Here is a 13546-nt window from a genome sequence, read left to right as displayed (position 1 = left end):
GGGTCAGAACCGACTCACAGCACTTAACAACAACAACACTGTACCTATCTGGAACACTTTCTAGTATCTCAGCACAGTTCCCACAACAGTGTGTACAGAATATCTTCTGATGAAGTCATGTTTTAATGTCTGAAAAAAGTGTCAGTAAGCAATAAAACAAAAAACTGTAATACCGATTAACACTGCCTACAGATCTGAAAAACCAAAAGACTGATCATTTTAGAATTTAAGCTTCCAGTACCTCTCTCTAATAGGAGCAAAGTGGTTACAAGTTGGGCTGCTAACCTCAAGGTCAGCAGTTCAAAACTACCAGCCATTCTGCAGGAGAAAGATGTGGCTTTCTGCTCCTGTAAAGATTTACAGCCTCAGAAACCCCATATAGGTTCGCTATGAGTTAGAATCAACTCCACGGCACACTACCACCACCACCTCTACAATTCTTATGCCGTTAAAATACTCAAAACAATAACCACAAAAAAAAGCTTCACACAAATATGGACATCCCTCTCTATTTCTTGTCCTTTCTTAATACCCATATCCAATAGTACAAATTAAACGAAAACAAAACAAAAAATCTCGTCAAGTCCTCATTTTCCTTACTCCCCAAACCCAACCATTTATTTCATACATAAGGACCAAATCCATTCTATTTAAGTACTTAAGTATTCTATTTAAGTATTTAAGAACTCATTTAAGTATTCTCTTCATGGGTCTACTTGTCTCCACCCATCCCACCCCTATGCATATTCTACAATGTTGACGGTTATCTTTCAAAAAGACAAATCTAAGGATGTCACTTACTATAACTTAAAATTCTTCACTAGGTAAAGCAGTGGATCCTAAAAAGAAATCAACTAGGGTGCTTATTGAAAATGCAGATTTTCCAGGTGTCACCTCATGGAATTCTGACTGCTTCAGTCAAGCCCCTGACTCATGCTGACTGCCCTCCCACTCCACCCCCACACCCAACCCCAGGTAGACTGTTGTGATTCATAAGAGTAGTTTCATTGGGCTGACTTTAGGAAGTAGATTAACATGCCTTTCTTAAGTCTGGAAGCTCCACTGAAACTTGGTCTACATCATAGCAACATGCAAACCTCTCCTGAGAAATGGGTGGTGGTGGTGCATGAAGCACATGAGTTGGTAATCAAGCCAGGTCTCCCACATGGCAGGCTGAACTACCAATGTCTCTTGTCTAAAGAGAACCCTGGGAATCAGGATTTTTAACATGTCAATTCTGATGCCAATGGACCAAGGACCACACTTGGGAAAAAGTAGTCTATAGGCCATAACAGGGTTATGTTCTTTCTTTGAGACTCACCCATCACTCCAGCAATACTGAACTAAAGAAATTTCCTAGCCCACCAACTTGCATTTCTGAGACTATGTAAAAATTACTTCATCTGCCTAAAATATTCTACCCTTAAAGGAGCTCTGGTAGCTTAGTGGTTACGAATTGGGCTGCTAACCTCAAGGTCAGCAGTTCGAAACTACCAGCTGTTCGTGGGAGAAAGATAAGGCTTTCTGCTCCTGTAAAGATGTACAGCCTCGGAAACTCTGTGCAGGGTCGCTATGAGTCGGAACCGACTCGACGGTACTTACCAACAACAATCCAAAATATGCCTGATAACCTTTCTTTAAAAATGTTCAACCAACAACTTTGTGAAGACTTCCTTGAAAACACTAACATGTCAAGAACATATTTTGATTTTATCACTGTTATGCTACCTTGTGGGAAGTACAATTAATATACTTGGCTGCTAACCAAAAGGATGGTAGTTTAAGTGCACCCAGAAATGGGTCAGAAGAAAGGCTTGGCAATTCACTCCTTATCCTCACTCAAAAACCATCTAAGACTCTATGGAGCCAATTCTACGCCAACACACATGGAATCACCATGACTCATAATCAACTCAATGGCAACTAGTTTAGTTTTTGTGTGACCTTGTATGCTAAATAAGTATTTATAAACTTTAAGGACATAGGCTGACAATCATGTTTGTATTCCCAATATCTGGTAATGTCATTAAGTGCCAATCAAGTCGGTTCTGAATCACAGCAACCCTGTATAGAGTTTCCAAGTTTGAACCACTAACCTTGTGGTTCAAACCAACCTTGCAGTCTAGTGCTTATCCTACAGAAAAGTATCTGGTATGCAATACAGTAAATTAAAGCCTGTGAAAGTCAGAACCTGTGCAAGGCGAAAACCTATGAGAAAAGAAAAACTCAAATACTTTCCACCTAAAAACAAGCAATAGAAAAGAGGTAAGAATGAACCTAGTCAAAAGTGAAAAATGTGTAAGACTTGATAAAACAAGACACTCCTATAAAGTTTCAGCTCTCACAGGTTTCAATGTATAATTAAATAATTATTTGTTTGGGGGGGGAATTGACGAAAATTTGGAAAAGAAATAATACATAAAGGTGTTAGATAATTTTGTTTAAAGTAGAAATCCAACAAGGGTCTCTATACCACAGTATTTAAATGGAAGAGCAGAGAATAATAAATACTATTTTTTCAGGACCTAGTTCTATTAGTTTTGTTTTTAAAGTAAGAGTCTAATCAGTCAAAATATTTTATTAGCTTCTATAACATTAAAAAAAATTGTATGGAAGGAGAACAAGGTATATTCAATAGTGGCATAGAAGCAATTAATGAGATATCTTAATAAGCTTTGCTTTCCAGATCACAGTAAGCTCCCTTTAAACAAGTCCCATAATGGAGCTCTTCTCTTCTAAAATTCAACTTTTTTATTTATAAAACATGTAACTCAACAATCTGAATAACCAATGCTGAGTTTTTTTACATTCAGAATAGTTACTAGAGGGAAAGAAAATGTACTTATACACAGCTTATTGAAAGACTTTCTCTGATCTTTATTCTCCCAACTAGTACAATACACATTAAAACATTTTATTTTAAAAAGCTAGAGAAAATTTAGACTTTTAAAAATAATATTTCAAATTCTAAACACAACTTTTTCTGATAAAGAAGTTGCTGTAAAGCGCCGTCAAGTACGTTCTGACCAATAACAACCCTGTACAATGCTTCTGTGGTGAGCTTGAACCACCAACCTTGCGGTTCAAAACCAACTTTGCCCCTGTAAACTTTCACTCAATCCACAATAAAAACCTTAAAAAAAAAAACACCAACTTTGCAGTCCAGCACATTATACACCTAAATGGAAGAAAAAGAGACTTAATATTTCAATACATGAACCTGCATACCCCGCCCTCCAGGAGGTGGAGCTTAGTCTCTGCCTGTGCTCCTTCAGGTAAGCTAGCCTTAGTGACCAGCTTCCAAATCTATAAAGTACAAAAATGAAAAATAACAATTTTACTGTAGAAAAACCTGGAAAACACTACATTAACCAAAATATGATATTTATTTTTAGCATCACCAGTGGTGTTGGTGTACATGGATAATCATGTACACACTTACATGATGTCATGAAAAGGGCACTTCACCTCTGTGGTTCTTTCCAAAAACCGGAATTTAATCATTAAAAAAAATACATACCAGACAAAACTCAATTTGGGGTATATCTCAGAAGATACTCGACCAGTATCCAACACTATCAACGTCATGGAAAACAAGAAACAACTGAGAAACTGTCAGAGATCAGAAAAAACTAAGGAGCAATGCAATGTGGTATATATTGGACCAGATCTGGAACAGAAGAAAGGTTATTATGGAAAAACTGATGAAACCCAAAAAAAGTCTGGCGCTCTGGTAATAGTAATGTACCACATCTGATTTCTTAGTTTTAACAACTGTACAATGTTTTGAGATATTTTATATATATATGGAGCTCTGGTAGCCTAGTGGTTACAAATCAGGCTGAGAACCGCAAGGTCAGCAGTTCAAAACAACCAGCTGCTCCGTGGGAGAAAGATGAAGCTTTCTGCTCCCGTTAAGATTTACAGCCTTGGAAACCCTGTACAGGGTCGCTATGAGTCGGAACCGACTCCACAGCAAAACTCAAACTATAGGAACATACATACTATAACGAAGGATAAACAAAAAATCTTCCTAAAAAGAGAGGTTCCAACAACACTAAATATTTACGGAGGAATTTAGGAGGGTAGATTGCTAACTGCCAAGTCAGCAGTTAAACCCACCAGCGGCTCCTCAAGAGAAAGACGAAGAAGCTGTCTGCTGTGAGTTGGAATCAACTCAGTGGCAGTGGGTTTGGCATTTTTGTGTGTGCTTTTTTGTAGTAATTCATACTTTTTTTTTATCATTTAATTGTCAAAACCATGCTATGAGTTAAGTTGTTATTAAATGCCAACACTTAATATGAGTATGGTACTACTATCATTATCCATTTGTAGTAAGGAAACTGAGGTTCTTGTCCAAGACGTATAGCTAGTAAAACATACAACTAAAATTAGAATCCAAAATATTCATATAGTTTAGTCAACAGCTCTATTTAATTTTCCAATATAACGGTAAACATGTAGCCTTTCCTCACTCTCGAAAAACAAGAATTAACAACAAAAAACTTAAATAAACAGCTTCATTATCTTCATTTTGCTCTTCTGACAGTCAGCATCGTTTTGATAAATTAAAAGCAAATATGCAAAGACCACATCAGATATGCCTAACGCACTACTGTTGTTCCTGTTGCTAGTGCTGTCGACTCAGTTTCAACACATAACAACCCTGTATAGGGTTTCCTAGGAGCACCTTGTGAGTTTGAACTACTGACCCTGAGGTTCAAACCAACCTTCAGGTCAAGTGTTTATCCTACAGCTCCCACCAGGATTCCCTGCCTTATGCATACACAGTAAGTAATTTCCAGATTCTAAATTTCACTTATCAAAAGATAGTTTCTCAGAATATTTCTTAACAATCCCAGTAAATCTTGTCAACACATAAAAGCTTCAAAAGCAAATAATGTATAGGTAACTTTTCTAGTTGAGTCAATTCATTTCTTATAGTAAAAAATTTTGTGGCCCTGACATGGCCATACCGTAAGTGTGACTCTGTTCCCTTGGACAACATACAATTTCTGTACAGGAAGTATATTCCCTCTGTCATCTTATTCCTAAGAGACCATTGGAAGTTAACTATTACAAAGCACTTTAGTTGTTTTAAGTGGCCAGTCTGTTGCAACTCATGTTGTTGTTATCAAGTGCCCTGGGCTCATGTTGTTAAGTGCCATGGAGTCAGTTAAGACCCATAGCAACCCTGTATCAAGGTTCCGAGACTGTAAATCTTTACGGGAGCAGAATGTCTCATCTTTCTCCCACAAAACAGCTGGTAGTTTTGAACTGCTAACCTTGAGGTTAGCCAGCCTGACTTTTCCAAGGGGCAGCTGCTGGACTTTAACCGCCAACCTTGAGGTTCAAACTGACACTGCAGTCAAGTGCTTATCTGACAGTGCCACATCAGGACTCATAGCGACCCTGTAAAGGGTTTCCAAAGACAGTTGGTGGGTTTCAACCACTGATCTTGCCGTTAACAGTCCAATGCTTATCCTACAGCATCAAAGACAACTTTAGGACAACACATTTTTTCACATAATAACTCAACTGAATTCAACAAGTATGTTATTTACTATTCCTGGTGTGACGCTTTAGGATAAGCACTGGACCACAAGTTGGTTTGAATCTCAAGGTCAGTGGTTCAAATTTCACTGGAAACCCTAAACAGGGTCTCTAAGAGGCAGAACTCCACTCAATGGTTAATAACATTAGGTACTTTCTGGGAGTCCCTACTAAAATGCCTAAGGCCATACACATATAAAATTGCATAAGACCATCTGTTAAAAAATGCCAATTTACATTATGCAGGCAATAAATGCAGTAGAAAAATTAACATAGTTACAAAATTCCATTTGTCAAAAGAAAAAGAATGTTTAATGATACAAGACAATATCCAAGTAATTTAGCAGCTATACTGTTTACCATTGTTGTCATTAGTGCCATCAAGTTCTGACTTACAGGGACTCTGTATAGAGTTTCCAAGGGGTAGAAGGTAAGCCTGAACCACTGACCTTGGGGATTCAAACCGACTTTGCAGTCCATTGCATTAACCAATACTCCAGTGTTTACCATGTCCAACCACTAACTGGAGTCTTGGTGTGCTTCAGTGGGATAAAGCACTGGACAGCAAGGTCTGTTTGATCCACAAGGTAAGCAGTTCAAATTCAACAGCTACTTCTTGGAAACACTATACAGTGTCGCTATGAGTCATAACAGACTCGACAGCACTTAGAAACAAACCACTAGCCAACCTGTGACCTTAGAAAAAGAAAATTCCCTGGATTTTAGTTCTTTCAGGACTCCTGGTGTAGCACTGTAGGATAAGCACTGAATTGCTAACCTCAAAGGAGTACTGGTAGAGTAGTGGTTACAAGTTGAGCTCGGTTACAAGGGCAACAGTTCAAAACTACCAGCTGCTCCAGGGAAGAAAAATGAGACTTTCTGCTCCCATAAAGATGTACAGTCTTGGAAACCCTATGTTGGTGCTGTTGTAAGGTGCCATCGAGTTGGTACCCACACATTGCGACCCTATGTACAACAAAACGAAAACACTGCCCAGTCCTGGGCCAACCTCACATCATTGCTACACCTGAGCCAATCACTTGCGCCACTGTGCCAATCCATCTCATTGGGGGTCTTCCTATTTTTCTCCAACCCTCCACTTTACCAAACTTGAAATCCTTCTCCAGTAACTGGCCATCCTGGCTTCCAAGGAGCACTCTGGTTGTACTTCTTCCATCACAGATCTGATTGTTTTTTTTGGCAGTCCATGGTACTTGCAATATTCTCCTCCAACACCATAACTCAAATGCATCAATTCTTCTACAGTCTTCCTTATTCACTGTCCCGCTTTCGCATGTATATGAGGTTATTGAAAATACCCTGGCTTGGGTCAGGCACACCTTAGTTCTCAAACTGACATCTTCACTCTTGAACATTCCGAAGAGGTCTTGTGCAACAGATTTGCCTAACGCAATATGTTGGTTGATTTTTTATTTATTTATTTTTTGACTCACTACAGGCTTGCTGTGAGTAGAAACTGATTTCACGGCACATAACCAACCAACCAAGAGTAGGAAACTACCTGACAGCACTTAAACAGGAGTGTGAAGGTTCCACAGTATAAGTACAGTAAGGCAAACCACATGGCTGGTGGACTCAGAAGAAAATGAGGCTTTCTGCATCGGCAAAAATTTGAAACCTTGGAAAACCTATGTAGTTGTTGTTAAGTGCCCTTGAATCGATTCCAACCCAAAGCGACCCTGTGTAGGGTTTCTGAGGAGCAGCGGGTGAGCTTGAACCACCGACCTTACAATTCAAACAGGTTTGCAGTCTGGCACATTAACCCACAGCGCCACACCAGGACTCTGGAAAACCTGTATGGGGTCACAAAATGACCAACTATTTCAAACTGTCAGAACATACAAAAATGAGTACCAAATTCAATATATTTGCAAAGTCCTATGGAAATGTTTAATGACAGTATCTTCAGAGAATACCTTTCCAAAAAATATCCTAAAAAAATGCTCAGGATCAGTAGTCCTACCTAGGTAGCTATGTTTCAGCTATGAGCCATCATCTTTTAAAGAGAAAACAATAAATCAAAATAAGTACCTAGGATGTTTACATCCAATGAGCAGAAAGCATTTCACAAATATCAATTAAAATTTGTAATTCTAGTGCAAAGTTAAAAATTATATACATAGCAGAAGTTAAACCAAGGTTCAATTTAAATGGCTAGCCAAAGTGTCATACCAAACCAGCAACAAAGCTGCAACAATCCAAAATGCCTTCACTGCAGTTAACTATTAGGCTTACATAATACCACATCCTTCATCATAAAGCACAGATTTCTCAAAATGTTTGGACTTCAACAACTAGAATTCACTCCACAGCTAAGTATCTGCAAGAGAATAGTAGGTTTGCCTTTTTCGTTTCAGAACTCATATCGCATGCCAATGTTTTATTTTAAATAGACCAACTTCAAAAAAAAAAAAAAAAAACTACAGCTGTTTTATAAAATAGACTTTAAGAACAATGGCAGAGAAATTTCTAATTCAAAGTTAACTATTCTCTCTTCTCCAAGTATATAAAAACATGTTATCTGGTGATACTGTAGGATAAGCACTGGCCTGCGAACTACAAGGCTAGCAGTTCAAACCCACCTGCCACTCTTTGGAAAACTCTATACAACTATAAGTCAGAACTGACTCCATGGCACTTAACAACAACAACATCACAACAAAATATATTCACAACAGAGACAAAAAGAAAAAAAACTTTTAGAATCACAAAATGACATGGATTTAAAGTCAACTGAGCCTGAAGTTCCTTGGCAAGCATATCAGACTCACTGCTTTAAAAAACTCAATGGTAAGAAAGAAAAATTCACTCTCATTGCCCTAAGATTTTACTATAGGTTTTGGGGTGTTTTATTTTTTTTTAAAGACGCCTCCAATCTAACTTTAATAACTTTGGTAGCTTCTCTGACTTATTAAAGTGACAGGTTTTTAGTACTGCAAACAAGAATTAAGGTCCTAATTTTCCTATTTAAAAAATAAATCAAAGATAAAGCAATTTTATAATGCACCTATTATTTAGGCAGCAAACAAGAGGCAGACATTTACATTTTATAAACACACAGTCTACATTTTACATACACACACACCAAACCAAACAACCTACTACTACTGAGTTGATTCAGACTCACAGTGACCCTGTAGAGTTTCCAAGCCTATAAAATCTTATTAAGAATAGAAAACCTCATCTTTCTCACACAGAGCGGATGGTGGGTTTGAACTGCCAACCTTGCGGTTAGCAGTCCATTGTGTATACTATGAAATACGGATGCTCTGGCTAGAAAGTCAAAGATCATGATACTGATTTTCCCTCCCAGAAACATTTTCAAATCTTTAATACCAGTATTCTAGCCAAATATATATATATACACCAAGTAACTCTACAAAAAAACAAAATCCATCCTAATCTCATTAAAAGTTTTATAAATATAAGATTATGAAAAATTTTTTTAAATTGGTGTCCAAATTAAGCAAAAGATTCTGCCAAGTTATCAGAAATACATATACATACATTTATAACTAATGCTCTCTTAAGCTTTGTTATCTTAAATCTGCTAATCAACTAATTATCTACCGAAAAATCGTCACTTTGGTGCACCTTTATAGCTACAGTTATGATGGAAATATGTCAGGTACATAACACAGTGAATTATCATTACTACCTGCTCATTCTTCACCATATAATCTCATCACATAGATTTATGAAAATGTATAAGTACACTTACATTCATAAAGTCTCATTAAAAATCACGTGAATTTGAAATCCTTTAAGATTTTCTTTCACGTGGGATGCTTGACATTACAATAACCCTCTCTCTCATGGTACCTTACAAAAAGGTAGTCCTTTCAAGACAACCCCAGAAAAACGGTTTAAATAAATAGGCTTGAACACAATAAGCTTATCCTTTCTCATCTTTGACATTCATTATTTTTAAAAAAATCACAAATATTTACTGATTTAACACCAATGAAAGTAAAAGAAAACATCTGTAGCATCCTTATTAGATTTTCTAAGTATTCCCATTATTATTTCTACCCAAATATTTGTGGCATTAATTTACACTTACTTGACTAAAAAAATAATAATAATTATAACAAGTGTGTGTATATATATATATATATATAGCCAAACAATAAGTATCTTCTTTAGAGCAGGGATACCCGTTTTTACCCAAACCTTTCAATACCCAATCTTGCATAAAAGGGGCAAACTAAAAGCATGATGATTTTAAGACTTACTGCAGAGAAATGCCTTTGTTGCAGCAAAAATTATCAAATAACATTACAAAATACAAGCAAAAGAAAAATGCTAAGAAAGGGCAACCCAGCATTTCACAGATTCTGCTCCCTTACTCCACCCAGTCTTCTCGTCTCAATGGCTGTTCACACCATCCACAAATATAAGTCAAATTAAAAAAAAAAAAAAAAGGAGACGGAGAGGAACCAAAACAAGGCCTGCTTCATCAGAATTAGTATGTGCAGAAATATTTTTATGTAAAAAATTGGGTTCCTTCCTTTGATTTAAAAAATATTCACCAAGTATCAAATCTGTTTTTGGAGATCCTCTCCCTTTCTGAACAATCCAAACAATGATCATTTCTATTAGAACATGAAAAAAAATGTATCATGCTACAGTTATTCTTCTGCAAAAATAAAAACTACAATTTGCAACTGCCAATTATTTTGCAAAACTGTGTCCTAAAGGACACCCATTAAAGATTAAAAAAAAAAAAAAAAGCTAGCTAATGTCTTAGAACCAAACAAGAGGCTTTTTTTTTTCAATAAAGGTTAAAAGCTTTGAATATATATTCGATATATTCAAATATATATTTGAACCACATAAGCAAGCAGGAAATTTTCCTGATAAGAGATTGGACCCTGCAGCGATCAAGCCCTGCGGCAGCAAAAAAATAAATAAAATAAAAGCAAACACTACTGTGGCAAAAGGGAAGGGATGACATTATCACTGGCATGAAAGGTCCAGGCCCTATCTCTTCCATCCTAGTCTCAAAATAAAATTCACACAAAACAACTCACCCCCCAACAATAACAGTATCACCAAAAATGACACGAATTTTTTGCTTAACCTTTAAAGCGTTATGAATCTCAAGGACTGTGTGCTTAAAGTAGAGGTCAGAATAACAATATCTTTATTCTCTCCGATTGCCTCTTAAGGAAAAGGGAGGGGGAGAGCTTGGCATGACATCGCCCATTGAGAATGAGACCACAAATCTGGTTTGTCGCTTCAAAAGCACAATTTCTTAAGCAAAGGATTGGTATAAATTGGACGCAAAGCCCAATTCATACCCTCCTTCCAAGGAGTTTCTTGCTAAGTCACTGAAGAAAGGGAGAATAACAAATAAAGCCGGGCACCTTGCTCTCTCTCATTTCTGATATTGAACACCTCCCTCCTCTCTGTTTCGGGAGATGGTTAGGAGTTAAAATTTGCCTATCATCTCAAAGGCATTTTCTCACCTGGGAAACTAAAAAAGGTATATAGGTACTGCGTTTCCTAAAGGTACGGGAAATTCGATTCAATGAAGGGAAATGGATGAAGGCCTTGAAGCTCAGTGTTACAACGTCAAAAGGCAACTCCCGCTTGAGGAGCAGAAGGCAAACCTGCCTAATTTGGTGTAGGAATACTGCAGATGGGTTGGTGGGTAGTTCCACTCCTCCTTAGTGGAGGCCAGGATGGACCACCGCAAAGAGAGGGCCAGGATAGGGGTGGGCCGTCCTCCTCAGGTCAACCCCATTCTACCGGCAGGTGGGAGACCGAACGCCCGAAAAGTCCTGTAGGTGCCAAGACGGTGCGGGGCTGAGCCTGGTCCCCGAATCGTCAAACGCGGGATGGGGTGGGGACTGCGGAGCTGGGCTTCCGCGGCCTGGGAGACAAGAAGGGCCGAACCTTTTCCCCAAGATCAGAAAGTGACCTGCTCCCCACGCCCTTCCTACCCAAGAATACTTTTCTTGCTAAGTCACCAGGGCAGGAGGGCGATCCCTTCTCGGGGAGGGCCTCGGGCGGAGTCGCGGCGGCCCTACACCCCCGAACCTGGGCAGGGGAGGAGGACAGCTAGGGCAGCGCCCTCCCCGGCCTGTCCCCCCTCCTCCCAAGTCTCTCACTCAACGGCCGTAGCGGCCGCCATTTTGAGAATGAAGAGAGAAGAAGAAGGAGGCGGCGGCAGGGGGAGGGGAGAATAGGAGGGAGGGGACCGGCGCAGCCACATCGTCAAGTCGCCGGGCCCGGCCCGCAGCCGCCAGAGCGCCGTGTAAAAGGCAGAGGGGAGGGCGCAGACTCTTGTCGCCTTACCGGAGCGCTGCACCGCCGACTCCGCAGGGCCTCTTCCGTCCTTCACTCCCATCCACCGGCGGGGGAGGGGGGAGGGAGAGGGAAGGGAAGAAGGAGGGAGGGAGGGAAGGAGGGAGGGGGAGGATGGCGCGCTGGGCCCGGTCCCGGGGAGGGGGAGGGGAAGGGATCGGGCAGGCTCCTCTGCCGTTCCGGGGCTCGAGCCCAAGCCCGGCGCTCGCGGTTTGTTTCGCTCGCGCCCGAGCGTTCCCCTCCTCCTCCTTTTTGCTCCCTAGACCCGTGGGTCGCTGCTCGTTGGCTCGCTCACTCGCTATCTCGGCCGCCGGACTCCGCCGCCGCCCCGCCGCTCCAGCTCCGTCTGTCACAGGAGCAGCCCCAACGCCCTGACGTCACCGCGCCGCCGCCGCCGCCGCCGCCGCCCCAGACCCGCCGGGAAAAGGGAGGGGATGGACCCGGGAACGGAAGAGGGGCTATGGCGCATGCGCAGGATTAAGGGCATGGCTGGGTGGAGAGCCGCCGGGCTGCGTTCTGTTTAGCGGGCGCTGGTGGCCGTGGCGGATGCGGCTTGGCGGGCATCCTAGGTCGCGCGTACTGATTTGCCGACAAGGCCCTATTCTCGCCTCAGAGACATCGGAAAAAGGCTTAAGCCTACATATGATTGTTCTGGACCCTCAAAAACTGACTGCTCTCCAACCCGTCCTGCTTTTGCCGCATCCGTCGCTCTCCCCGTTTCCCCAGAACAACAGCAGGGACCCATTTGCACCCGTGGATTCCTGACCCCGATAGATTCAGGGAGAAACTAAGCATGGGCCTAAGCTGTCGGCCCTGCTGCCTCCTCCTTAGGGTTTATATCTCAATTTGGAGGGGGGAAGAGGGAGATGTGGAACTGGATTGGCTTCAGAGAGAAAGGTGTTGAGGTTAAAAGGCTGCCTAATTGTCTTCATTTTTGAATTACAGACTTCTAATTGGAAGAATTTGCTTTTAGATGTGCTTCAGCTATTCTTTTCCTTCGTTACACACGTATCAGAGACTTCTGGGTCTCGAAACTGATGGAAGCCCAAAGAAAGATCTGGACGCGCGCACATGTGTGTTTGTGTGAGAAAGAGAGTTGTGGGGTGAAATATTGATGAACTAAACTGCTCAGTCTTGTGCCATCTTCGTGACTATTTTTTGTTCTATTTTGTGACTATTGTGTCAATCCATCTCATTGCAGGTTATCCTTATTTTCGCTGACCGTGTACATTACCGAACTTGATGCTTTCATCAAGACAGGGAACTAAATCAAATGGTCTCTGGGAGGTCTTTTCCAGGTTTACAGTTGTAGGAGTTTCCTGCTTAGATAAGGACAAGATGAGATACACAGCTTGGTCTGTGCTGTTGTGTCCAATAACAGTCAATGAACATGAAATAAATTAACTTCTATTGTCCTAGAAATCCAACTTCATTTCATTTCCACCTTTCAAAATATTATTGCTTGAGGTTGGAAATAGAAATACCTTATGATCCAGCAATTCCTCTACTTGGTATTTACCCACAAGAAATACAAGCCATAACAAGAGTAGATATATTCACACCAATGTTAATAGCAGCACAATTTACAATAGGAAAAACATGGAGATAGCCTAAGTGCCTATCAACTGAAGAATGGATAAACTGAGGTACATACACACAA

At 40.5% G+C, this 13546-nt stretch overlaps 1 protein-coding gene and 1 pseudogene across 1 annotated transcript in view; one reads left to right on the top strand and one right to left on the bottom strand.

The window, feature by feature from the left end:
• PAFAH1B1 (platelet-activating factor acetylhydrolase 1b, regulatory subunit 1 (45kDa)) overlaps nucleotides 1-12142 on the bottom strand; it is a 95369-nt gene extending 83227 nt beyond the window's left edge. The window contains exon 1 of the mRNA XM_006863245.1: nucleotides 11878-12142. The gene's annotated coding sequence lies outside the window, so the exon portion shown is untranslated. The remainder of the gene's footprint in view (nucleotides 1-11877) is intronic.
• The window catches only part of LOC102835953, a 71208-nt pseudogene continuing 69662 nt past the window's right edge, over nucleotides 12001-13546 (top strand).

The sequence above is a fragment of the Chrysochloris asiatica genome, unplaced genomic scaffold, assembly GCF_000296735.1.
Source record: "Chrysochloris asiatica unplaced genomic scaffold, ChrAsi1.0 scaffold00054, whole genome shotgun sequence".
NCBI classification, from domain to species: domain Eukaryota; kingdom Metazoa; phylum Chordata; class Mammalia; order Afrosoricida; family Chrysochloridae; genus Chrysochloris; species Chrysochloris asiatica.
This window is presented reverse-complemented; position numbering and strand designations above follow the sequence as displayed.